Source organism: Cuculus canorus, chromosome 21, assembly GCF_017976375.1.
Source record: "Cuculus canorus isolate bCucCan1 chromosome 21, bCucCan1.pri, whole genome shotgun sequence".
Lineage (NCBI taxonomy): Eukaryota > Metazoa > Chordata > Aves > Cuculiformes > Cuculidae > Cuculus > Cuculus canorus.
This window is the reverse complement of record NC_071421.1, coordinates 88,437-113,305: the sequence shown is the minus strand read 5'-3', so window position 1 is coordinate 113,305 and position 24,869 is coordinate 88,437. Positions and strand designations below refer to the sequence as shown.

General features: G+C 44.0%; 1 long non-coding RNA gene across 1 annotated transcript; it reads right to left on the bottom strand.

The window, feature by feature from the left end:
* Positions 1-2,812: 2,812 nt before the first annotated feature.
* On the bottom strand, positions 2,813-24,573 carry LOC128854238 (uncharacterized). The gene is made up of 6 exons (XR_008453227.1): positions 24,422-24,573; positions 23,009-23,221; positions 18,749-18,859; positions 14,856-14,945; positions 7,034-7,238; positions 2,813-6,864 (listed from the first exon to the last, which is right to left on the bottom strand). It is a non-coding gene; the product is annotated as an uncharacterized LOC128854238 (long non-coding RNA).
* Positions 24,574-24,869: the final 296 nt, after the last annotated feature.

Genomic DNA, 24,869 nt, shown 5'->3' with positions numbered 1-24,869 from the left:
TAGTCCCCCAGAACCTTTTCACAGGGAAAGCCCTGCATCCCGTGGGATTTGGAGCTGCAAGGGCATTAGAGAGGCCGCGCTGCACTCGCCAGCCCAGAAACCATCTCTTGCCTTCAAATAAAAAATTGTCCGGTGCAATTTATTTCCGAAAGAACTGTTTTTTATAACTACCATCTCCTAAAAGGCACCCTCAACATCTTTTTTCATACAGTGAGTTGGGTTGGAAGGCATCTCAAAGCCCCATCCAGTTCCACCCCTGCCACAGGCAGGGGCACCCCCTGCTGGGTCAGGTTGCTCCAAGCCCCATCCAACTTGGCCTTGAACCCCTCCAGGGATGGGGCTGCCACCGCTGCTCTGGACAACCTGGGCTGGGGCTTCACCACCCAGATTGTGAAGAGTTTCTTCCTCATGTCCTAAATCTTTCCCCTTCCAATTTAAAGCCACTCCCCTCTCATCCTGCCTCCCCCATCCTTTCCCCAAGGGGAGCGCACAATCCCCCAACCCTTTCCAAGGTAGAACTATACCTGTCAGTGCTTGGCCAAACACTCTGAGGGCACAGCTCAAACAGTATGTGTTCTGATGTCCAGGAGCAGAGGTCATCAACCCATTAATCCAACTCCTCACCTTCCTGAGGTGGCACCACCCTTACCTTGACCTTCCACATCCTTCACTTCAAAACACACCAACACTGACTCTTGCAGTGTCCTGCAACCTGTGAGGCAGAACATGACAAGCAGTCACAGGAGAGCATTCATGACCATGTTAAACGGATTTTAGATTTCTGTTGTTAAGAAAGTGCTTGTTTTTTCACCCCTTCAAACAAGGCACAAGTTGAAAGCACATCCTCATTTGCTTCCACCTTGCCTGATACTTCATTGCCTTACACACAGATGCTCATACCTTGTGCCTTTGATGTGGATCGCGACGTCCTTAGTTTCTCAAGACTATCGTTGTTCCAGGTGTCACCTTCTCTCAAACAGCTCAATTTCCCAACTACCTAGCAGTGAAGGATCCCTGCTGAACTCATTTTTTAACAAGGTTTATTCTGACCTGTAGAAAGCAGGTGCCTTATCCCCCACCTACGCTTCTCTCAGCACCCTGAAACCATCTATCACATCCTAGAAAACATATCTGACAAACATCTTTAAAAAAAACCAAAATTATTCAGCGTTTGTGTATTACTTCTGACCATGGTGTCCCTTTAGTTATACATTCCAGATAGAGAAAGGGTTCGTCTCAGCTTTTTTAATTGCTTCTCTTGACCAGTCTTGTATTTAGACTACACTAGCAGTATGTTTTTCAGGATAACTAGTATTTAATTGAACCCTGGTTTTGCACCGTTGCCATTTATTAATTTCTTTCAAAAGATTTCCACTGCCTTTAATTTTCTGCACATGCAAAACATCCACCACTCAGCATCTCTGTGGCATTCCTCCAATTCTGATATTGTCACCTTCTAATTGCAGGGTAGCAGTGCAGCTGTCTCTGCCCAGACACACATTCCTACCTCCAGTCCTACAGAATCTGCAGTTGTCCAGGGAATAGAAATATTTGGAAGGTGCCCAAAGACATGACAATTCAAAGGCAGCGTCGTGTATAGCTCAGAGGAGACAGAAGTAAATATCGAAGAAGATAGCTTGTCACAAAGCAACAGATAAAATGAAAATCCTCCTTTGAGAATTTCACCTTCCGATACTCTTAAAGCACAGGGAGATGAAGCAACCTTGTACTTGGTGGAAAGACACAGAAAGTCTTTTTTCCCAAGTTGAATTCATTTCTCTGACTACTAAATGAGCTTTCTGGCGCACAGGCCAGAAATTATACACTGCACTGCACTCATACAAATTTCCCTTCACTAACCATGAGATAGAACACACCAATATAATCTCTGTTGAAAAAAAGGCTTCAACAAGAAGTTTTTACTTTGCCTTTGCAGCTGGGCTAAGGCACAGTGCTTGGTTAACTAGGAACATGGTTATATGCCTTAGGGCTTTTAAGGGATTACTGGGGGCCAAGAGACCCACAATACCTCTGCACACCACAGACAATGATTGCTCGTATAGTACCATGCTACCTTCCTGGTTTTGTTGGGGTTTTTTTTGTTTGTTTGTTTGGTTGGTTTTTTCGCCAGACTAGCTTTGATCAGGAGATGGAGACACTTCATGGAAAAAGTACATGAGCAAAAGTTCTGGTCCCACTCCATTTCCTCCCCTGATGTGCTCAAAGGCCAGCCCTGGTTTCACCAGGGAGAGAGGACGCCAGGCAGCTCCTAAACAATTAGGACACCGTTGCACATCACAGCTTCAGAGCACACGCACAGACAAAGAAGGAAAGACTTAACACCACTTATAGCTGTTTGTTTCTGATACCCAGCCAAGAGAATCTAAGCTCCCCTTACCACATCCACTTCAAGACCACAGGTGTAATTACAACGCAATAATACCCTCTGACTTCAAGTGCCAACCACCAGCATACCCAGCTATGCTGACTACCCACAAGAGGTCACTGCTGTTCCAAGCAGTAACATTTTCCCCATCACCTTTGTCCTGCCCTAACAAGCTCTTTTCCACCATAGCTCTGTCTCCGATAAAGGCAGATGGCTCTAACACCAGCAGATCTTGGCCAGCTTTTGCCATCCCTGTGTCATGCCCATCGCTTAGACAGAAACAGTTTCAAGTAGGAGCCCGGAGAAAAACCAGAGACCACAGCTTCATTGCATCCATTAAAAAAGTTAGCGTGTACTGAAATCGCCAGAAAACAAAAGCCTTTTTTTATAAAAATCAGTCATTAGAGGCTCTATTTGGGCTAAAGCTCTTTAATGTTTTAGTTTGCAAATCACCACACAGTTCCTTCTGAAGGAAATCAGTACAACTGTTGCTTGTACTCATCAGCTCCTCCAGGCTCAGCCTGGGAGGCACCCAGCTCCCACCCACCTTTCTCAGCGAAACACCAAATTAAATGCATCATCTTTCACCGACATAGATCTCTGCACAGCTTGGCTATGCACACACCATGGATACATAAGAAATTCTACTTGAGAATTAACAAACCTGATTCTCTGGAAACATAAAGCTAACCCTGGAATCATAAAACAATACAAAAAGCTAGCCCACAGTTTTACCAGCACCTGAGCTCTTCATTTCCAGAAGAACGAGACCATTTTTAAGTCATCACCTGACTTTTAGGTTCACTGCATCAGCTGAAAGAAAGCCAAGGAAGTGTGGCTAAGAGAGGTTTTCTAAAGGAGGTGAAAATCCTCATGTTTTTCCTTTGTTTCTTTTTCTAGCATGTGACAAAAATAATAATAATAAAAAAAAATCTACATTTCTAGCAGTCCTGGTGCAGATTAAGGACCTAATCCTTGACTTGATTAACCCCATCGACTCTATTTTGGATAGAATCTAATAAAGCATATCAATAAATACATATAGGGTTGCTCAAGAAATTCCAAAGTTACAACCAACAGCCTTCACAGAATAGTTTTGGTTGGAAGGGACCTTAAAGATCATCCAGCTCCAATCCCCTGCAACAGGCAGGGAGACCTCCCGACAGATTCATAACTTGTTCATAGCTGCTTCCTCCAGACAACATCTTCAAATAGATTGAGAAGAATCAAGCAAAAAGCCCACATATCTATGAAGAATGCTAAGCAACAAGGCACTCCATGAAACAGGTGCAGACACCATAGCCAACTGTTGCTTTTATTCTCAAAAAAGTAGTTTTCAGAGATTTAAAATGTTGGCATTTGGCAAAGACCAGCATCAAGACAGTTTTGTAACAAGTACAACTAGGTACTATCAAGTTGACTAGGAGGAATCCGACATTCTCATGTGAAGAGTCATGCTGGAAGTTTGGTACAGCAGGAGGCAATTTTGCATATCGAGAACAGACTTTCTGGAGGTTGAACTGCAATATTCCTAGAAGTACATACAGCCAATAAAAGTGACCTGGGTCTATAAAGGATACGTACTGTTTTTCCTGACTCTCCTTGTGTGCAAACCTACAAAGCAAAGTTTCACAGTTCAGTAACTACACCGTTTGAATTCATTCTAGGTCCTCTAGAATTAACAAATGCTACATGAATTCCTATTTTATTTATGATTATGCTAAACCAAATACTATGCCTTCCCCTGCTGCTGCTACTTCTAGATTCTTACCACCTTTCTCCTGCTTCCCATCCCTGTGTTAAACAGCACAGAAGGGCGCCCTCCAAGGCAGGCATGGCTGTTCCCAGTATCCCAGTAGTAACTGTGGCATGTCTGCTGCTCCAGCCTGACTCCTCGTGATTATTAAGACAGTGAAATATGCAGTGCCCTTATCTTCTTTAACCAGACCAACATGACAGGCAACTATTAAAAATTTTAAATTGCTGGCAGGCTCAGCATAGGGATAGAAGAACAGCCCCGAGGCAAGCATGACAGACTAAAAACCTGCTGGTGCAAGAGAAGTCTGGGATTTATGCAGTCTTTCTTTAATATGTGATATTACTTCACGCTGTGGCTGTATGAAGATATTAATATTGTACATTGATAATGAAATATAGTATGCCACGATAAAAAAAAGTTACACTTAAGACTCTGTCTTCAGGCCATACAGCTCAGACCAAAGTATGGGAGGGGAGCACTTTAGGAAAGGGCATTAGAAAGGGCACTTGCACAGAATACAAAGCAGTACTCTTCATTGTCAGCTTTGTGGCACACTTCCAATGCTGTTTTTTTAGCCATTCTCATTACCTAGAATAAAAACATATGGACCGCATCTCTTATATTTAGTGATATGAAAATAGGCCAAAAACTAGTCTTTCTAGGGTGTAGCTTTTACTGTAAACTGGAGGCATGCATTGTGCTTTGCAACAGAAAGGTCTGCCTACAGCCTGTAGTTTTAACACAGATGAGACAGGAATATAAAAGCTAATAATGAGACTCTCAAGAAGAAGAAATGAAGCACGGCAGCTTCCCTGGTTACTGAGCTAGAAGCCTCACTCAAGTTATTTCATACAGACAATGTGAAGCAGCAGAGAGAACTCTGTTAAAAGGAAAAAGGGTGCAACAAAGCCCAGGAGGCTATTTCTACAAGAGGACACTTGACATCTACAGTCCAGAATCCAAATATGACTTTGAAAAACATGGGCAGTAAAACAGTTGCATACTCCTCACGCTCCCTCTTTGAAGGCAGACATAATACATTCATGTTATATAATGTACAGATTCTATCTCCATGTGTGGGTGCCAAGTGCTCAGGTTCCAGCAGATGGTGCAACAGCTACTACCGTTCATCTAACTCTGGGGTCAGCGGCAGGCACATCCCCAACGCAGAACTCCAGAACTCCACCTGGTATTCAACAATGCTGTTTCCATCATGGAAAAAGGTAGCCAAGACCACGTTTAATAAAACTATTTGAAATACAATGACCACGTATTTAGAGAAACTAACCCATTTAAGCACTACTGCAAAGTTACATTCAGGAAAGCTGAAGAGCAGAACATAACCATATAACATGGAATTCAAACTCACTGACTTTATTAATACAGGTGAAGTTCCTCAGGAATTACATGCTAAGTGAGACAGGTCAAGCCCCATGTTTGTCAGCCCATCCACATTCCAGTCACTGCATCAATTCCATTAAGTCAACACTCGAGTATGGAGCAGTGGCACAGTGGGATGGGGCACCAGAAGGGGCATTTACACAGAACACAGAGAAGCACTTTCCATAGCCATCTTCATGGTGATCTTCCAATGATATGTTCTAGCTATTCTCATTACATTTAACAACACACCCTGTTTCTCTCCCGCTGTAGAACTGATGGTAATCTTTGGCTCTATGAAGGAAAAAAAAAGTCTGAAAGTAAAGAGCAATGAAAATGTAGTATTTTATGAGGAAATCTGATGTACTTGGGGGTTGGAGTTCCAGCATCCCTGGATCCACAACCAGCTCATGCCAAATCAGTGAGGGCCACAGAAAATAAAACACAACCAACTTGGTTTGATAAAAATTAATGTAAGCATTTATCCTCTATGTGAGTACTGAAAGTTTTAAAAAAAGGTTTAGGCAAGGCCTTTCCTTCTGCCAAGGTTGTGATGCTCTTGCATTTCCTCCCTTAGAATGACCCCATGCCATAGCTTTGTCCATTCTATAAATCCTCCTTGCCTCCCTCTTATCCAATGTATGTAATGTCTCGTTGCAGAATTAAAATCTAATTAATTCTTCCCAGAAAGATCAGCTAAGTGTTTGGGCACCTGGCTGCGTGTACTGGCAATGTCTAGCTGCTGACGGGCACCCAGGAGAGATGGTAACTACAGGTGTATTGCTCCAATGGTAGCCTCAAAGCCAAGTTAGCTTGTCATTACCAGCCTGAGGGTGAGGCAAATTCTCCCCAAAAGCTGGTCCTTCTCTCAATATCCAGTGTTACATTTCTGTCATGTTACTAACAAGAGCTAGTATTTTACTTTCAGGAAGATGCACATGTAAAGGACAAAGAAAGAGCAAAGTAACTTGCAACATGTTGACCTTTTCTTCATCTTGTCTCTGATGCAGTGCCCACATCATCAAGCATCCTGTGGCATTTCTGACATCAGCCCTCTCCTCCATCAGGCACCCCAAGCTCCAGGACAACACAGCACAGCTGGGCAGCATCCAAACCTGGATCCCCATCCGCCCTCTCAAACCATGGAGATGTGAGGCAGGCCCAACAATGTGTAGCACTTCTAGGGCAGTATACTTGCTGATTGCTTCCTTGACTATTGTTCACAACAACCAGCTAAGACACTGCCAAAGAAACACTCACAGCTGGCATCACGCAAGGAGGGAAGTTAGGGCAGGTTGTTGGAGATCCTCCTGTCTTCTCATTCACAAAAAGCAAGAGCCTGGAGACAAACAAAGAGCCAGTGGAGCAACAGCAGCAGTACTAAAGAAAACAGCTTTCAAAAGAGAAAAGGCTCAAACCCAGAAATTGACAGTTACTCTGTCCCTCAACCCCAGTCTTGATTAAGTCCTCTATGAATTACAGGTAGGAACAAGACAAACCCAGCTTACTTGTCTGCAATCCATGCTTATCTCAATGAGCTCCCAGGTTTCACACAACACTGTAGGAGCAAGACAGCAGAACAATGAAGTGTCTCCAGATGTATAATGGTTTATGTTTCGAGTCTTGGTGGGTTCACTTGACTGCACAGCTCTGCTCTTTGGTCACGCATATGACATTTCAGACATGAGGAGAGCTCACTGGTAACACAATGACCTGCAAAACAAATGAAAAAGGGACCAATACTTAGCTATACTAAAGCCATTTGACTTTCCCAATATGCATGTCAAATAGCCCGAGACACACAAGATAACAGTTTTATCTAGCATTCCTGCAATCCTCAGTTACTGGAAACACATGAAACATGTGAGAAAACAGCCTTCAGGGCAAAGCAACTCCTTAACTCTTGCATCATAGCCTCAAGAGCAGGTTATTACTCAGGGGGCCTCTTGTGCAACACTTGAATGTAAAGGTAAAACATGCTGCATGACTAGACACTCAGTGACTTTTATCAGCCTCTAACTTACTTCAGCGGTCCACTGGCAACACTACATTGGTATATTCAGACACAGCTAAGCCTTCTATTCCCCCTTCTAATACACCAGGTAACTAATTCCAACAGCTCAGGAATTCAGGTTGTGTTCGGATAGCAAGACAGAGAAAGCTAAGACAATTCTTTCTTGCTCTTATCCCGTTTTCCTCACAAGGAAACTATTTCATCTTCCAATAAGCATCAGAATCCTGCCATCCTGCAAAGATAGGCACGAGCACTAACTGACGGGCAAAAATGGAAACACTTCCAACTGAAAAAGAATTATTTTAAAACACAAACTCCTGGCTGTTGCCAAGTCTTCGGAACAGCCTGTGTTTGGATGTGTATGTTTTTTCAAAAGGTGTACAGCAACCCAAGACAAACCTGTTTGGTTTATTGCAAGAGTCACAAAAGAAAGTTCAGTGGCTTCTATTGTACAGACAGTGCAGGTGACTGAAAAAGCCCATGCCCTCTATATAATCTCAAAAGGAGACAGACAAAGGTGAAATGAAGTGCTGTAAGTGCACACCAATCAAACCAGAAGAGTAAAGAATAATAATACCCACCAGGCATTGTAATAACAGAACAAGGGCTCCATTCCCTGTGTCCCAGGAGACAGCACCAATTAATTAACAAATCACTTCTTGACTGTAACCTTTTCACCCTGAAGAAAAAAAAAGCTAACAATTCCAAAACATTCAAAATCAAGACTTGACAACAGCCCCTGCCTTCTTGCCCTGAAAAGATGTCCCACTCTGGAACTGGCCATCTTGTTTGAACAATGACCTAATCATCCCTCCACCACTTCCCACCAGGATCATAACAAACCAGATTATCTCAAAGGCAATTAATAGGTCAGGGACAAGCAGAGCTATAGAAGAGCAAAACAATCTGGTACAGAAAAGGAAGATGCTACTTCATCTGTCATCCTCCTCCACGGACATACAAGACTGCATAACTGCTGTTTTGGGAACTGTAAAACTCTCCTTTGAGCCACTAAAAACTAAGCATGACAGGGACTGGGGAAAGATGCTTTGGGGAGCAGCAGAATAATCATCCTGCTTTTAACTTTTCAAATTACTAAAGCTTCCCCTCTGCTGCTTGCTACCTACAGAATTCCTAGTGCTTTAGGGAAAGAGGGAACCAGTCACCTGTCTGAAACTGTTTAAAACTCTGGGAGAACATAGAGCAGCAAAACCACCTCTGTATTCAAGCCTCACAAGAAAGGCAGCTGAAAATAATCCATGCTCAACACCCAAGGAAAGAGGGAGCACAACATTCCACATCGGTGCCACTCAACTGATCGAAACAATTCTACCCAAGCCTTCAGCTGCAAGGAGCCAGCATCCTAGATGCAAGTGTACATCTCAGTTGGATCTAATCCATTAACTTCTGCTCCTAGCAGCCAAAGATCTCATTTTGTCTCGCTGCCAAAGTGGTAGTACGTTCTAGACAATGCAGAAAGGAAGGACATTAGTGCACAGGTAACACTCTCATGCGTTTCTTGCAATTCAAATGTGTCTAAAGCTGAAAAAGTGTTTAATCTTAAAGGCACTGGATCCACAAGGGCAGCTCAGTAACAATTTGCATAGGACAGCATCAGCCCACCGCATACATGCAAGAACGAAGTGTGTGAAACAGGAAAGAGATTGTTTGACACAAAAATAGGCTTTCAGACAGATGTTCTATAAATCTAGACAATATCTATTAAATTATAGTGCAGCTCACTATGGTTTATTATAGAGTGTAGTCTAAGATGTCAGCTGAATGGAGACTGCCATTCTAGGCACAGTACTGTGATATAGTACAAGAATGCATCCCTACTCCTAAAGAGTTTATTCTGCACTAACATCAACACAACTGGTTTGCATGAGATGAGATATTAATTCTTTATTAATTCTGTCCCAAATCACTGCTGAGTCAGCTTAGAAGAACATCTTTCCTTAATGAGGCAAAAATCTTCATGGTATTAAGTATAAATGGAATCTCAGCACAGGCAGGTGTGAGGGAGCATCCTTCTTCACCTCTTATTGACATACCTAGACAGAACCTATAAGCTGCAACTCAAAGTTTTAGTTTACGTGAGTCTGAGACAATAGACAGATATTTTTTTCAACAAATAAGAAATGCAGAAGCCTCCTCTATAGATGTGAACCGGATTTACCACAAATGGGAGTCCAAACAAGCTTGCAATCATGCAAGGGTCCTTCAAATTTTACAAGTTTAAGAAGTAGAGAGATTTGTATCTGTAGAATCATAGAATAGTTTGGTTTGGAAGGGACCTTAAACATCATCCAGTTCCAGCCCCTCTGTGATGGGCAGGGACACCTCCCACTAGATCAGGGGGCTTAAAGCCCCATCCGACCTGGCCTTGAACACCTCCAGCGATGGGGCAGCCACAACTTCCCTAGGCAACCTGTTCCAGTGCCTCACCACTCTCTCAGTGAAGAAATTCCTCTTTATGTCTAAATCTGCCCATCTCTAGTTTATATCCATTGCCCCTTGTCCTATCACTACAACCCCTTGTGAACAGCCCCTTCCCAGCTTTCTTGTAGCTGCCTTCAGGGACTGGAACGTTGCTATAAGATCTCCTCGGAGCCTTCTCTTCTCCAGCCTGAACAAGCCCAACTCTCTCAGCCTGTCCTTGTATGGGAGCTGCTTCAGCCCTTGAATTATCTTTGTAGCCCTCCTCTGGGCCTGTTCCAACAGCTCCATCTCCTTCTTACGTTGATGATTCCAGACCTGGACACAATACTCCAGATGAGTTCTCACAAGAGAGGAATAGAGGGGCAGAATCCCTCCCTTGACCTGCTGGCCACATGACCTGTTTCACTTCACATTACTTGTTGGGGCGCTTCTCCTGGAGCGAGGTGACCCAGTCTGCACAAACCACACCAACTCACATTGATCCTGAGCTAGGTTAAGTGGCTAAATGAAAAATTGTGCTTAATCTCACTCTGCCTGTGACAATGCAGCAGATAAAAGTTGTTTAGTGGATCATATAACCATACAAGCAATAAGCCTATAAAAAAAATTGCTACTCTAAACTAACAAGCTGATGGGTGTGGAGGATGGAGACAGTCTCCAGTTACGGAAATACTGCATTCCAAAGAGGTAAAAAATCCTGTCAGGTAAGATATGCAGCAACCATTTTGTCATCACTGAAATACGTGATGGCATATGCTCCATTTAATTAAACATTTTTATTGCAAGTTCATCCCCAGCAGTGTCACCCTCCTATTGTCAACAAGCGGAGGTTTAAGCTGTGACTGACCTAGTCACACGCCTTGAGCTAGCACCTAAACATTTTCTCTAAAGATTTCAACAACTGCTGAAAGTCTGATTCCAACAGATCCTGCCACTGAAATCTTCAAACAATTCCTGTTTTGAGGTAAAACAAAGCTGAATTTTCAAAGCTGAATTTTCATCCATGAAATTTATGAGTTAAACTCAGCAACAGGAGAAAGCTTGAATGAGAGATGAAATCACAATTTTCAATCTTCAGAAAAATTTAGGTTGGAAGAGACTCTTGGTGATCAGCAAATTCAACTGCCCACTTTAAACAAGGCTAACTTCAAAACTAGATCAGGATGCTCAGTGTCTTTTATTTAGATTGTGTTAAACACACACCGTTTCTAAACCATAGAATTAGAAGTGTTGTCCAGCTGACTATTATTATTGTCAGGATGAACTGTCATCCCAGAGAAAAATAATGTTAAAGCTATACCAACCAAACCACTAGTACTGGCCACAGGGCAAGAAAAAATTTGCTCCTTTCTTTCAGAGAAGATATCAGACTTTCCTATTACGAACTTTCAGGAGAGGAACGTCTTCCTTCTCTAAATACAGTCTGTTTTCCTGGCTCATAACCTTGACAGGTTTCCCTTTTTAAGCTAAGAATATATTTGTTAAATCCTGACTTTGATACAAGTCCTATGACACACGGATCACGGGGTTTGGGACAGTCTCTCCAAATATTTTCAGACTAATGCTACATTATCCCATGGTCTACTGCAACACCGGCGATACACCACCAAGCTAACCAGAAAATGGTTCTAGGCTATGACTCTTGGCAATGCTTATTAAGCATTGTTATTACCATACTTTCCCAGTCACTTTCTTCTCCTCCCAACCCCCCATAGCGTTCTAATTGCCCAAATATAGGTCACAAGCTGCTTAACTTGTTTGCCTTTTTTTTATTCATCATACAACAGAAACTTCCCTTAAGAGACAGGAAAGATATTTACCAGTTTCTTCCAGTTCTCTGGTGGGAGACGATCCATCTGGCAGTGGTAGCCCAAGTCCATCACGGCTCCCAGGTGACCCCAGCTTCCTACTGCTAGCCCTGATATATTGCAAGCAAGCTGAGCACAGGTTCCAGAGCGGTGTAAACACCTGCTTCAGAATTCAGACTCGCTGCAAACTCAAACAGTTCCGGCTTTCTTGCTATAGCTGCAACTCCACCCCACAGCCTGCCACCGCTCCTGCCTGCCAGCCTCACAGCTAATAAGGAAATGGGACAATACCTTTGCAGCGAGTCACAGGTAGAATTAAGAGTAAAGAGTAGACAGTACCAGCAATTCCTTTCTCTAAAATACAGTAAGACAGGCAAAAAATCTCTCTAGATGGGTGACAGAATGACAGGGGAAAGAGTCCTAGTCTGAGGCTGGTCAGCATTCCTACACCTGTAGGACAGCTGCATTCCCAACCCTACTTGTTCTCAGCTGGTCACTCAGCTTGGAGGGACACAGCCATGGGGTAACCAGCTATTTTTGTCTTATTGCAGGTGACAAGTGAATAAGCAGCAGCAGTTTTGTAGTCCTGGGATCATGTTGCAGATGGAATCTAGATTTACTCTCAGTAGCTTCTTTACACAAACTGTCCTGCACTCCAAGAAGCACAAAAGCTTTCTGATACAACAGGAAAGATTCAGGAAGGAGTTCAATTTACTACATCACCTGCAGGACAGCTGTCTGTCACTTGACCATGTACTCCAAGAGATACATACACAAAAAAAATCCTTAGAATATGCTAAGTTAAGGATACTATTAGGAAAAGTTAGAGCAACTGCCTCCTATTGCTTAAAAGCTATCATATTTAAAGTCTACAACATCTCACCTAAGCCAATCTTCATTTGGTATCTCATTGGGTCTGGCCAATATCACTGGCTTAAGCAATACTAAATCCCTACACCAAAATAAGACAAAGACATGGACTTTATATATATCACTTACTGAAGTTCTCCACATACTGTGCAGTGAGAAATACACCCACACAGAGTACAGCAGACTCAAGCCTCCTTCCACAGCAGAGTTAAATAATTCATTCTTTGCCAGATTCAGTGCAACTTCTTCCTTTCTTTCAGATTTTTTTACATGAAAATAAAAAAACTCCAACCCTCTGCATTCTAGTAAATTATGGTCTTCCCCTTGTAATAACAAGATTTTCACAGCTTTCATTACCTTTTCCCCCTACTCTTCTCTCCCAAAAGAGACCAGAGATGTCCAGTAGCAACATCTGAACTTCAACTGCAAGAGTAGTCCAGTCTTGCTGGCCAGAAGAGCACCTAGCACTAAACAGGAGACAGACCTTCATATTTCACATATTGAACTGAGTGCACAACATTTCCCCCTTCCCTTTACACAATTCCCTCTCCAGATCTTACCTAACTTAAATAAAACACGGTCAGAGTGAACTTCATCACCCAAAAGGTTTAAGCAGAAGCAAAAAAAGTTCTGTTAAACTTGCTCTGTGGTCATTTATCAAATACCATAAACACAGTTTCTCCCTATACAGCACCTTAGAGAAGGTCTTTAAGGAGTTGTCATTTTGGAGCTTACACAAGCAGCTCACAGTTCCATTAGCAGCTGAGCTAGCTACTACGTGTACAGGAGTGATATTAATTTTTGGGTAGATGTGCACAGAGTTGTGCAAAACAGTAAAGCATGGTGGATAGCCCCATCGGAAGCTGCAATGCTGCCATACCTCCTTGAAGGAAGGCCACCCCTTTTCCTAGCCAGTTCCACTCTGCAGGAGTCAGTATAAACTAAGGACACAGAGCTATTTAGGGGCTCTGCTGATTCAGTGCCTTGGGAGAGGCCTGGGCAGAGTCCAGTGTACTGCAGGCTTCAGAGGACTAAGCCACATGTCAGCACCCATGACTCATTAACCAAGCAATGTGCAAGCACCAGCCAGAGATTGTAAGCCCAGAGTCAGAGCTGTCCGTAGCTCCAGGACTACCCTAGCACATCAGTGCCAAACCCAAAAACCTGTGTCTTAGAGCCTAGATGGGCCTGGGGAAGACAATTTATCCAACCCAACAAGTTCCTGACCAGTCTCCTCAATTCAATCTGCTGGGACAGACAGGACTCTTGGAGGCTGATTCATAGCAGAGATATTATTGTGGCAGCAGTTCCATTCTTTCTTGCTTGTTAAGCTCAGGCTCCTCCTTTACTAGGACTTCAAGGGACCTTTCTAGGACCTCCCACTGGATGTGCCCATTTCCTTTCTTCCAAGGGCAGATGCACCCATTTTTAATTGTCTGACTTAAAGCACAAGGCTGAGCGTCAAAGCAGGAACTGCTGCCTGCACAGTTTCTTCCCTTGTCTGACCTGCATTAGGGAAACTACATTTTGACGCCCATTACTGCTCAGTCAGCCACTCACCACAATAGCCAGGGAACTTCAGAAGAGTCTTAGGCACCACTAGCTGAAGTGGTCACCATCCTCTACACCAAGAGATGCTCGCCATGCACCAAAGCATGCAGGGAGATAAGATCAGGATTATTATCAGCATGTCATCTGGCCTTCCCATCTGTCCAAGGAGACAAGATGGACCTTGTGACACCAAAACTAGTGAAAGGGCAATAGGACACATGCAACACAGCTGGAGAAGCTACCCTCGGATGTTCCCCAGGAGCACATCTTCCTCCCCACAAATAACCTGCCCAAGGTTATTTGTAACAAAACAGTGCCAGACGCTGCTCCTCCATCGAGCTTCATCTTCAGGTGACTCCTGAGATGAATAAAGCCTGCATTTAGCAAAACTTGACATGGATTCTATCTAGCTGCAGGAAAAAAAGGACTATCATCCTTACTAAGTTGCCTTCAAATTAATCCCGAGTGCACGGCAATATTCTAGACAAGGTAAGAGCCTTGTATCATAGCTGCTTTCTTTGTAAAAAAGTAGTACACGAGTAGACCCACATCACCAGGGGAGAACATCTACAGGGAGGCTCAAGTGAGAGAGATTAAACAACTATTTTCAGCAGTATAAAATTTGTTTACTCTAATTCCTCTTACCAAAGCCCTCTCTTGTCCACTGGGTGAAGGATTCTCATTTCATGTCGTTTCAGACAGGCCGAGAGCAGTTTTGATGCCCGGTCACTGGTCCTGCAATACATTCAAATGCAAACAGAAAAAAATACATAAAAATTAAGGTTGGAATTAGTGTCCCAGAGTTTTATAAGCCTCTTCAGCTTAGCCTCTCTCTTTGGAAAGAAAACAATGGCTCATGTGTTATTAACTTGTCTCCATTTGCATTAAGAGATGGTCTGTACCAGTTACAGAAAGATTACTGGTCTTCTACCTTCAAAATACAAGAAAACACAGGCTTGCCTACAAAATGGACTAGCATGTTTCATCATATGCTCAAAACAAGACCCCGGCCATACAAAGAAACCTGCTAAGGAGAAGCATTCTCCACCCAGCTGTAAAGAACAAGGAGAAATAACTGTTTTTTTATAGAAAAGAGGACTGACATGTTTTCAGCACGAAAGCACTAATGGCTTTCTCATTTAACCAGCTTTCTTCCAAGGCCGAAGTATATGTGAGTGCAAGGAAAAGATTTTCCAAGATCTGTTCTAAAAACCTTCTAGCTGCCCCATGCTTTGAGACAAGGTACATGCACCGCGACGTCAAGAAGTCAGGGCAGAAAAGTCTTGTCTTCTCATCATCGGTATGAAAACTGTTATTGTGTCGCTTACATTATAAGCCTGTTCGTCCTCTGTGCTACAGAACAAATCAAAACAAAGTACTAGAGAGCACAAGTAGTCAGCTAGCAGCAACAGACTACTTAGAGGCTACTGTTTTCAGAGGAGCTCTTCCTTGCCTGCTCTCATCAAACCCCCTTCCTAAAACTCATCCACAGTTCTGTCTGTCAAAAAGGCTGTCAAAAACCACTTGTCTAAAGTGAAAAAGAACATTAAAAAGCCCCACAAAACTAGTTTTAGAGAATCTCAATCTGGAGTCCAAGGAGCAAAGAATCCCTAGCATTACTCCAAAGTCAGTGGAGTTACCCAAGCAGCAACTTTAGCATCACATTACTGCTCCAACATCACTCACCCCCTCAAATATTTCTTTTGTGCCTCAGCTTTCTGGAGCTACTTAAAATAGGTCAATTAATTTTCTCTTGTGGGGAGAAAACAGCGTGAGATGACCAGACAGAAGCGTGGTCACCAGATGTGCCCATACTCAGTCTCCTCAGGTCAGGTGCAGAAGGCATGGAGTACAAGGAAAGAAAAAAAAGAGGTTCATTATTTAAAAATCCGTTGTCCCTCTTACTCTGTTTGAAATTTAGACTGAGTAGGTCATTTCACAGAGCCCAGAACAGGCAGTTTTCACAGTGCACGTGGCTTTGTTGCCCTCATTAAGCCTGAAGCAGAGTCCTACATGCAACACCACCCACAAAATGCCTTATTCTGTCAGACTACAAGTTCTTCTAAGGTTGGAAGAGCTGCAGTCTGATCCTGTCAGTGTTCAAGGGTTAAAGTCTGATCTGAAACACCCTGCAGCTGCCTGCCGACATAAACACTTGCAAACCTAACTCTTGCCTGGAGTGGTACACTTTAAACATTGCTGATTCCCAATACTATCAATGGCAGAAGCAATCATAGAATCACCAGGTTGGAAAGGACCCACCGGATCAGAGTCCGACCATTCCTAACGCTCCCATAAACCATGTCCCTAAGCACTTCATCAACCCATTCCTTAAATGCCTCCAGGGAAGGCGACTCAACCAGCTCCCTGGGCAGCCCGTTCCAGCGGCCAATGACTCTGTGAAAAATTTTTTTCTGATATCCAGCCTGAACCTGCCCTGGCAGAGCTTCAGGCCATTCCCCCTTGTCCTGTCCTCTATCACTTGGGAGAAGAACCCAGCTCCCTCCTCTCCACAACCTCCTTTCAGGTAGTTGTGGAGAGTAATAAGGTCTCCCCTCAGCCTCCTCTTCTCAAGGCTAAACAACCCCAGCTCTCTCAGCTGCTCCTCGTAACACTTGTTCTCCAGCCCCCTCACTAGCTTCGTTGCTCTTCTCTAGACACGCTCCAGAGCCTCAACACCCTTCTTGTGGTGAGGGGCCCAGAACTGAACACAGTACTCAAGGTGCTGTCTCACCAATGCCGAGTACAGAGGGAGAATCACCTCCCTGGACCTGCTTGTCACACTGTTTCTGATACAAGCCAAGATGCCATTGGCCTTCTTAGCCACCTGGGCACACTGCTGGCTCATGCTCATCGTCTGTCAACCATTACCCCCAGGTCCTTCTCCTCCGTGCAGCTCTCCAGCCACTCTTCCCCCAGTCTGTAGCACTGCATAGGGTTGTTGTGCCCCAAGTGCAGGACCCGGTATTTGGCCTTGTTGAACCTCATGCCATTGGCCTCGGCCCAGTGGTCCAGCCTGTTAAGATCCCTTTGCAGAGCCTCCCTACTCTCCATCTTATCCACACTTCCACCCAGCTTAGTGTCATCCACAAACTTGCTGACGGTGCAATGTAGTCATCAGAAGAGAATGGCATTCATCATAACCACATATTATATGTTTACTTTTGTATCCTGCAAAATAACCTCTCTTATCTCTGGTTCTACTCAACAAAAAAGCACCTCACAGCACTTAAGTTATGAAGCCAATAATAAGCAGAACACTTTCAGTAGGTGGAAACTCCAAAACCCACTGGGAAACATACAGACAATAAAAGACCAAAACACACTGTATAGATGAGAGGTAGGTTGATTATGTGTGAATACACTTTATATCAGAGATGTAAAAGGCAAGGGGGGGCGGGGGGCTTGCCCTCAAAAGGCAGAGGAAAACTTCATATCCACTCACCTACCCCACTGAGATGGTTCTGAAGTGTAGAAGCAGAAATAACAGCAAACCCTAAGCCAGGCTTGATCTGTGCTGGTGTAAACAATTAGCTCTAAGAGACTGGTACTCACCTCTGATCTGAAATGATTCCTAGTGCCTTTTTCAATTCTCACCTGAGCTAGTCCTTCCTAAGTCACAGAAAGGCCCTTCTCCTATGCAAGGTAACAGCTCACCAGCTAACAGATAATCCCATCAGTAGTTTGCACAGACACCCAAAACCTCACGATAAGTAGGCGAGTGATGCATAGGGTGGCAGATGCAGGTAAAGCAAAGACTCACAAGACTGAACTGGAGCAGTGGGGATCAAAACCAAACGCAGCAGAATTGAGCTTTCTTCCTCCATACAAGCATTAGGTTATCACTTGAGCTATGTTATTTATCCATTTACCCTTACAAAATGAGTATGCAGGAACATTTTTGAGCCAGGTAACAACACTGAAAACAGCACAAACTGTCTTCTCTATCCTAAGTGCAGCAGGAGATGGGGACGGCTGCCAGCTCCTCACAGAGCAAAGAATTAATCATTCAGCTTGCATGTGTAAATGCTAGACATGACCATGAACTGCAGAGTGGCTAATACCACACAAATTCAGTTACCTTGACACCTGGATGTAGAAGCCAGACAACTGACTCTGAGTCACTTACTGCTCACTAGATTCATGCAGCATCCCCAGTGTTCCCTATACAGGTGCAGCACGTACAGTTTGACAACATGTGCTTTTACTTTCGGAATCCCTCAAAAACTAGACACACCCCAGCATCTCCAACCCCAGTTTGCATTTGTGTATGAAGGCCTTAAAGTAAGGGGGCTACAAAAGAGGAAAGTGGAAAAAAAAGGGAAAGGCAAGGGTAGTTACTGTAACACAGTAGTAAAACTATTGTTTTAAGACCTCTGAAAGCTTACCTACCTGTACATTTTGGCACAGATGTCACCACATTCCCCAGCCCTACTCAGACACAAAAAGGCTCTGGAAAAAACTGGCAGGGAGTGTAACACAGGCAGATACACGCGGTACATCTGCAGGCACAGTAAACACACACACAGAACATTTACCTGGAGAGACAGAGGTGGTCAGAAAGCTCCAGTTCAGGGATGGCTGCTGGGGTCTCAAGGAGGTCTCATCAGCAGAGGCAGATACTCTTCAATCCACTCCAGTTCCTGGGACTGCAAAGACAAAGGCAGGCTCAGGCCTGAACAAGCCCAGACAAGCCCAAATAAAGCCTCTTCCTGAGCCTGCCCGGTTATAGAGAAGCCAGCCCTCTCAGATGTCAGAGCTGGCTACCACCGGCCATCTCCTGTGGCCCCCAGGCTGGCGCAGACCACAGGAGGGGTCACACACATCCATTTAGTACAAAACAGGACCTCGTTTCTTCTGATGCAGCATCCTCAGTAAAGCTGAAATACCCCAGATAGGAACAGTTCAAGTTCGGCATGCTTGTGTCAGGGCTGAATTTTATCTGTTTCACTCTAAGAAAACCACAGTAGGAAAAATGCACTATCTATCCAGGCTTCTTCCTGGCAAAGGAATGCAACCCACAACTTTGCAATCACATAAGAGACTCCAGCAACTGGGAAAAATAGCGCAAACTGGCAACTGAGATGTACTGCAGCAATGACATCAGAAACACATCGGTGCAGGACCCTGGTTTGAAATGCACGCATCAGAACACATCCAGCATGGTCTGGAGGCTTCCTTCCTGCCAGCCCATCCACCACTCATCCCAAATATGCTCCCGTCTCTCTCTCCAACACTCATTTTGTTACAAATAGTAGAATTGCAAAAGGAGGCTAAGGCACCTCATTCATTCTCCAGAGAAGCACTTATTGTGCACACAGCTAATTAATAATGAGCTCTTCAGAGACAGAACTGCAGCAGCCTCCTCCCCACTTACACAATGCAGATATTTTTCCTTTCCTCTGTATCAGCGAGTGTTCACAATTACTTTTCTTCTTAAAGCTGCAGGGCCCGATTCAGATTTTAGCACAGCACAAGCTCAGAGCAATCCTGATGCTTTACTGCATGACTTCACTATTACCTACTTGAAAAAGTAAAGAATTTGCCCCATTATATCTACAATAAGAAAAAAATACTGCGCAAAATGAAGCCAAGCTTCACTTTGTTATTTTTTCTTTCTAAATAGGCTTCTATACAGACTATCCAATTCTACAGCATCTTTCAACCAACAATTAATAGAGCCACTCTGAAGTTTGCAGTGCCCACAGATCAGGTTGCACTGAGGCTGTGCCCCTGCTGCAGCAGCAAATGGCACTTCCCTCCTCCGCTTTCTTCCAGGTGCCCTTGCTTCCCCTGCAGTGACGCACAGATGCAGCTGCGGGAAGAAAAAGGGGTCAGGATGTACAGCGTGATGGGATCAAGTGGGATATCTGACAGCTCCAATGTATTTTTTCTTTTTAAAAAATGCATTTCCACAAATATATTTGAAAAATAAACTAGCCTTATGCATGGAGTTCCTTAAGTTTGTACTACAAGCGAGTACACCTTTCACTCCTTCCCCCAACATTTTCCATGTAGGAAAGACGCAAAGCAGAGTGGTCCAGGAAAGAAGTACAAAGTACTAAACCGTTCCAACAGCAACATTGCCAACTCTGCATTTGCTCACACAATTCACCAGGGTTCTCCTACTTCACGAGGCTGAGATTTCCACCTTACTCAAACTTCTAAACTGACAGCTTTCAAATAAAATTATTTTTAAACGCCAAACCCTAACAACTTCTGAACAGCTGAGAGGTCTTAGCAACCCAGGAAACTCCATCAATTCCCCACCCAGCACCCTTCATAACTCCCACCTCTTAATAGCAATTCAGAGTTTGATGAAGAGATTGGCTGATGTGGTACAAATAACAGATTTCAAGTCTTTGAGTCTCTGCACTTCCGTTTATAAAGGAAGCAAATATAAAAGTTACAATATTAAAGTACAAAAGGAAACATGCAAACCATATTCAATCCAGATGGCAAGTTTTCTATCATCTCCACCTTTAAGCTAATAGTTTACAGGATTCATACAAAAAATAAGAGATTATTTGCTGAGGGAGCCAGAAAAAGCAACTGATTGTATTCCTAACTCTGGAAGTGCTACAAGCATCCAAGTTCTCACAGCCTCAAGGACTTCCCTAGGAGTCACTGGAAGAGCCACTGTTCGGCAAGGGATGGTTTTGATAAGCCATTCAGAGAAAGAAACGGTCAAGAGATCTGATAACTTCAAGACTGGCTACATGAAATTCATTTACACATTGGTCACTAGTACACTGCAGCACAGGTCTGGCATCGCTCAAGATATCAAGCCAGTCTGCAGCCTCTTTCCAGAGATATTTTCAGGTGCAACCCCTCATTATACACACATACATCAACCCTCGTGCGAGCCAACAACAGCATACAAGCATAAGTGACTACAGCCACTTTGACAATCAGCGTTTGGACAAACACAAAGAACAGATGTGCCAAAGCAGCTCTCTGGCACTGAAGTGAGAAAGCCTGTTACAGAGGAGGAGAAATGCAGTAAGTGACTCAGCTATACTCTACCCGCAAAGACCTAGATGAGAGAATGCCCTTTACACTGCATGTTTCTACTGATGCTACATTTATTTCCATGTTCATCGCCCCTCATAGCTGCCTTCTCTTTCTCCCTACATATCGCAGGGCTACTCTTAGATCATGCTCTGGCCCTGAAGAAGAGAAAAAGCCAGAGTGAAATAGCTGCATCGCCCAACACTGCATAAAAAGGAACAATAACAATATCAAAGGCAGCCTGAAGGAACTAGGTTGCATAGGGAGATCTTGGATGAGTTTCCACTCTAGCGTGCATAACATCACTTCTTTTCCACCATTCTGGGGTTTGTAATCCCTCCCACTCTCTTTAGCCCAGAGCAGCTGTACATCCTTCCAACATGCAATATCGCTGCTCTCTTGATTCAGGATGCTGCTCAGTGCATTGCCTGCAGCACAAGAAGAGGCCCCCCCCATCACGTGGTTCGCCTTATGGTATCACCACAGGTTAGGGTATGCCTGGAAACTCCCTTTAAAAGCAGGTTTCAAAGCCAAAGTGCCTGTGGTTTTCCAGGCATGGGTGGGTATTAGTCTGACAGACCCCAAACTGATTTAAAGCCTGGAAATACACTCCTATTCACTATTGGACACCACCACCACAGCAACAACTACTATTGTCATTTCACAGGCAACTGAGACACTACAGTTGAACAGAAGGATTAAGCTGAATGACATTAAGTGCACACATCTTAATATAAATAGTTTGTGCCTACCCAACAGGCCCTTTACCTTCTATCATGAGTGTTTCCCAGAGGCCAAGTAAAACACGGCTGAGACATCGCTCAAGTTCTTCATACAAACCTGGGAAACCTCAATAACCTGTTCTACATCTTCCATTGTGGAAACGCCTCGGTTAGCATCTAAGCTGGGAAACCTGATCAGCAAGTGAATGCAGAAGGCATCCAACTGCAGTGTCATATGTCTGAACAAGTTCCCTTAGCTTATGCCATACTTCGATAGAGCTGGACTAACTATCCACGTGTACAACCTCATAGCCTGTGTTAACAGGCATTACCACAACAACTATCAGCTCACACTGAAGAAGCACTTACCTGAATCACCCACCTGCCATGTGCTATAGCCTACGAGTATGAAAGCATATTTCACCTACCAATCCGACTTGAGATAACACATTGGGGTCTAAGTATACTATTACCGCTCTTTTGCGGCTAGTGCTCTGGTCAAGCTTTTACTCACAGCAACTAGGTGAAAAAGGGCTGGAGACTAAGACACATTAACCACCTGGAATTTGAACATAAGCATAAAAGTTCTATAGCTGCTACAGGAACACAAACTATAATCATAGAAAAGTTCAGGTTGGAAGGGGCCTTGAAGATCATCCAGTTCCAACCTTCCTGCCATGGGCATGGACACCTTCCACTAGATCAGGCTGCCTAAGACCCCACCCAACTTGTCCTTGAACACCTCCAGGGATGGGGCAATGAACTTGCTGACAAACTCAGATACAAGTCCACCCTTCCTCAGCTCCTCTGCAGATACTTTCTCCCTAGGCTGCTTTCTGGCAAGACTGCTGCAGGCAAACATGCGTGCTTTGTAGAGACTAAGTCTTCAGTAGCATAGTTGAAAACAGAGTGATTAGTACCAGTAAGCACACAACAAACACTTAAGTTGCTAAATTATTGGCACTCCCATTCATCTTGCAAATCTGAGTTACCACTTTCACAGTCACGTGAAATACTTGAGTCTTTCTAATTCTCAATCTAGTTGCAGTAGTGTTCAGATTTTACCTGTCATGTTCTGCAAATGCATCTCTCAGTGCTGGGCTTTCCTTTTGCTTCATCTTTAAGCAGAAGATCTAGCAGCAAGTGTTCAGTGAGCCCTCGCAAATCCCTGTGTGGTTGGGTTGTCAGGGATCCTTTGTGGCCCAGGCTGCTCGCCGCATTCTGGCTACTTTTATACCACGTCACAATTGCCAGGGGTGTTATTTTCAAGAGAATAATCTGTGAAAATGTTGGAGGCAATAAAATAAGTGCATCAATAAGCACTTCTGAGGATTTATGAAGGCATATTTTGCACAAGAAGGAAGAAATATCTTCAGATATAAGGAAAGACCACCTCACAGGTAGTGGTCTAATGTACAAGCTACCTCTACACACCAAATGCGAATTAGCCTCTCTCATCAGTGCACAGCAACTCAGGGCTGGTTCTGGCCCCTAAGGCGCTTCTGTCTAAACAAAAACACGTTCAGACATCACCAAAACCATCATCTCCCAGAAGCTCCTGGTCACCAAGAATTCTGTCAAATTCTCTCCCGAACCATTTTGTGGGTACAACAGCCTGTGACCATTTCCCCTTTTTGCAGGAACAGGAAACAGAAGCAGAGAGATTAGTGTAAGGAACTGTACTAATTCAAGCACAGCGCAAGGGAGGACATTCCAGGCAGTTGAATATTTCTGTGATGACAAACATCTGACTACTCAAGCTCAAGTGCCTTATTCACTCTGATAGTGTGTTTAGCCTTGCTCAGACATACACCAGTTGCAAGATCAGTACTTTTCTTGGTCTCTCTCCCTCCTGATCAGATAGAAACCAAAGCAAGGACACCCCCTCACCCCCAATCTCCATGCTGCACAGAAGATGGCATCCAGCAGTAACTGCCAGGTGCAGGTACACCTCAACACACTGATGTGGTTGCAATCAACCTGTTAGAAAGAACTCGTACCACTGACAGACTGAGACACTCAGAAGATCATGAGGCTGCAAAAGCCCAAAGCTGAGACACTGATATATCCTACTTCTTTTCTGCAACTCAAAACCCTGGCCCTGTAGTCTCAGGGAAAAGAATGCTACAGGAGACACGGCAGTCCCATTATAACTCTAAGGAGCAGACATGTCTTCAAATAGCCATTAATCTCCTGGACTGCGTCACTCCTCCTCAAAATCACACCCACTCACATAAGCAGGGCCTGGATGGTACAAGGATTCTGCATTTTAGTTGATGGAACAAGTGCAGCAAGTTGGAGATCTAATTTCAGATGAAAAAAGCAGGTCAACAAAAGACAGACTTTTATACTGAGGTCACAAGAGCAAAGAGTCACAAGAAACTTAAGTCATTGAGCCCACTCCCTTGGGTGCAGTTCCAAGTTCATTCAACAGCATTCCCATCACTTCCTTAGCATTTCCATCAGCATTTGACTTACCTTCCTTCAAAAAGCAGCATCTCCATCAATCTCTTGCATGTCTTTGCCTCTTAAAGAGAGGATGCTTCTCAAGTCACTCATTCAACAAATCTCTCCAGAAGCACAGACCAAGCCTTAGCATTTGCTCTGTCAAGAATCCGGTAGGGACTGAACTAAGAATAGCACCTAAGGTGAAGGGCAGAGCTTGCTAGTAGGATTAGCTGGTGCAATTACAGGTAGCAAATCCCTGCTTCTCAAAGGCTTTATCGTTAGGCAGCAAGAGAAATGCCTCTTTCCTTGACAAGGTGTTGTGGGATTTTTTTTTTTTTTTTTTTTTTTTGTTTGCTTCTAATGACACCAAGGCTGAAAGAGCACAGAGCAGCTGAAGGCTGCATGACTGCAACTTGGCGTGCTTCTGCCTCCCTCTGCTGGGAGGCAGGCAGCCAGCAGACCCAGAGGGGAAACCTTG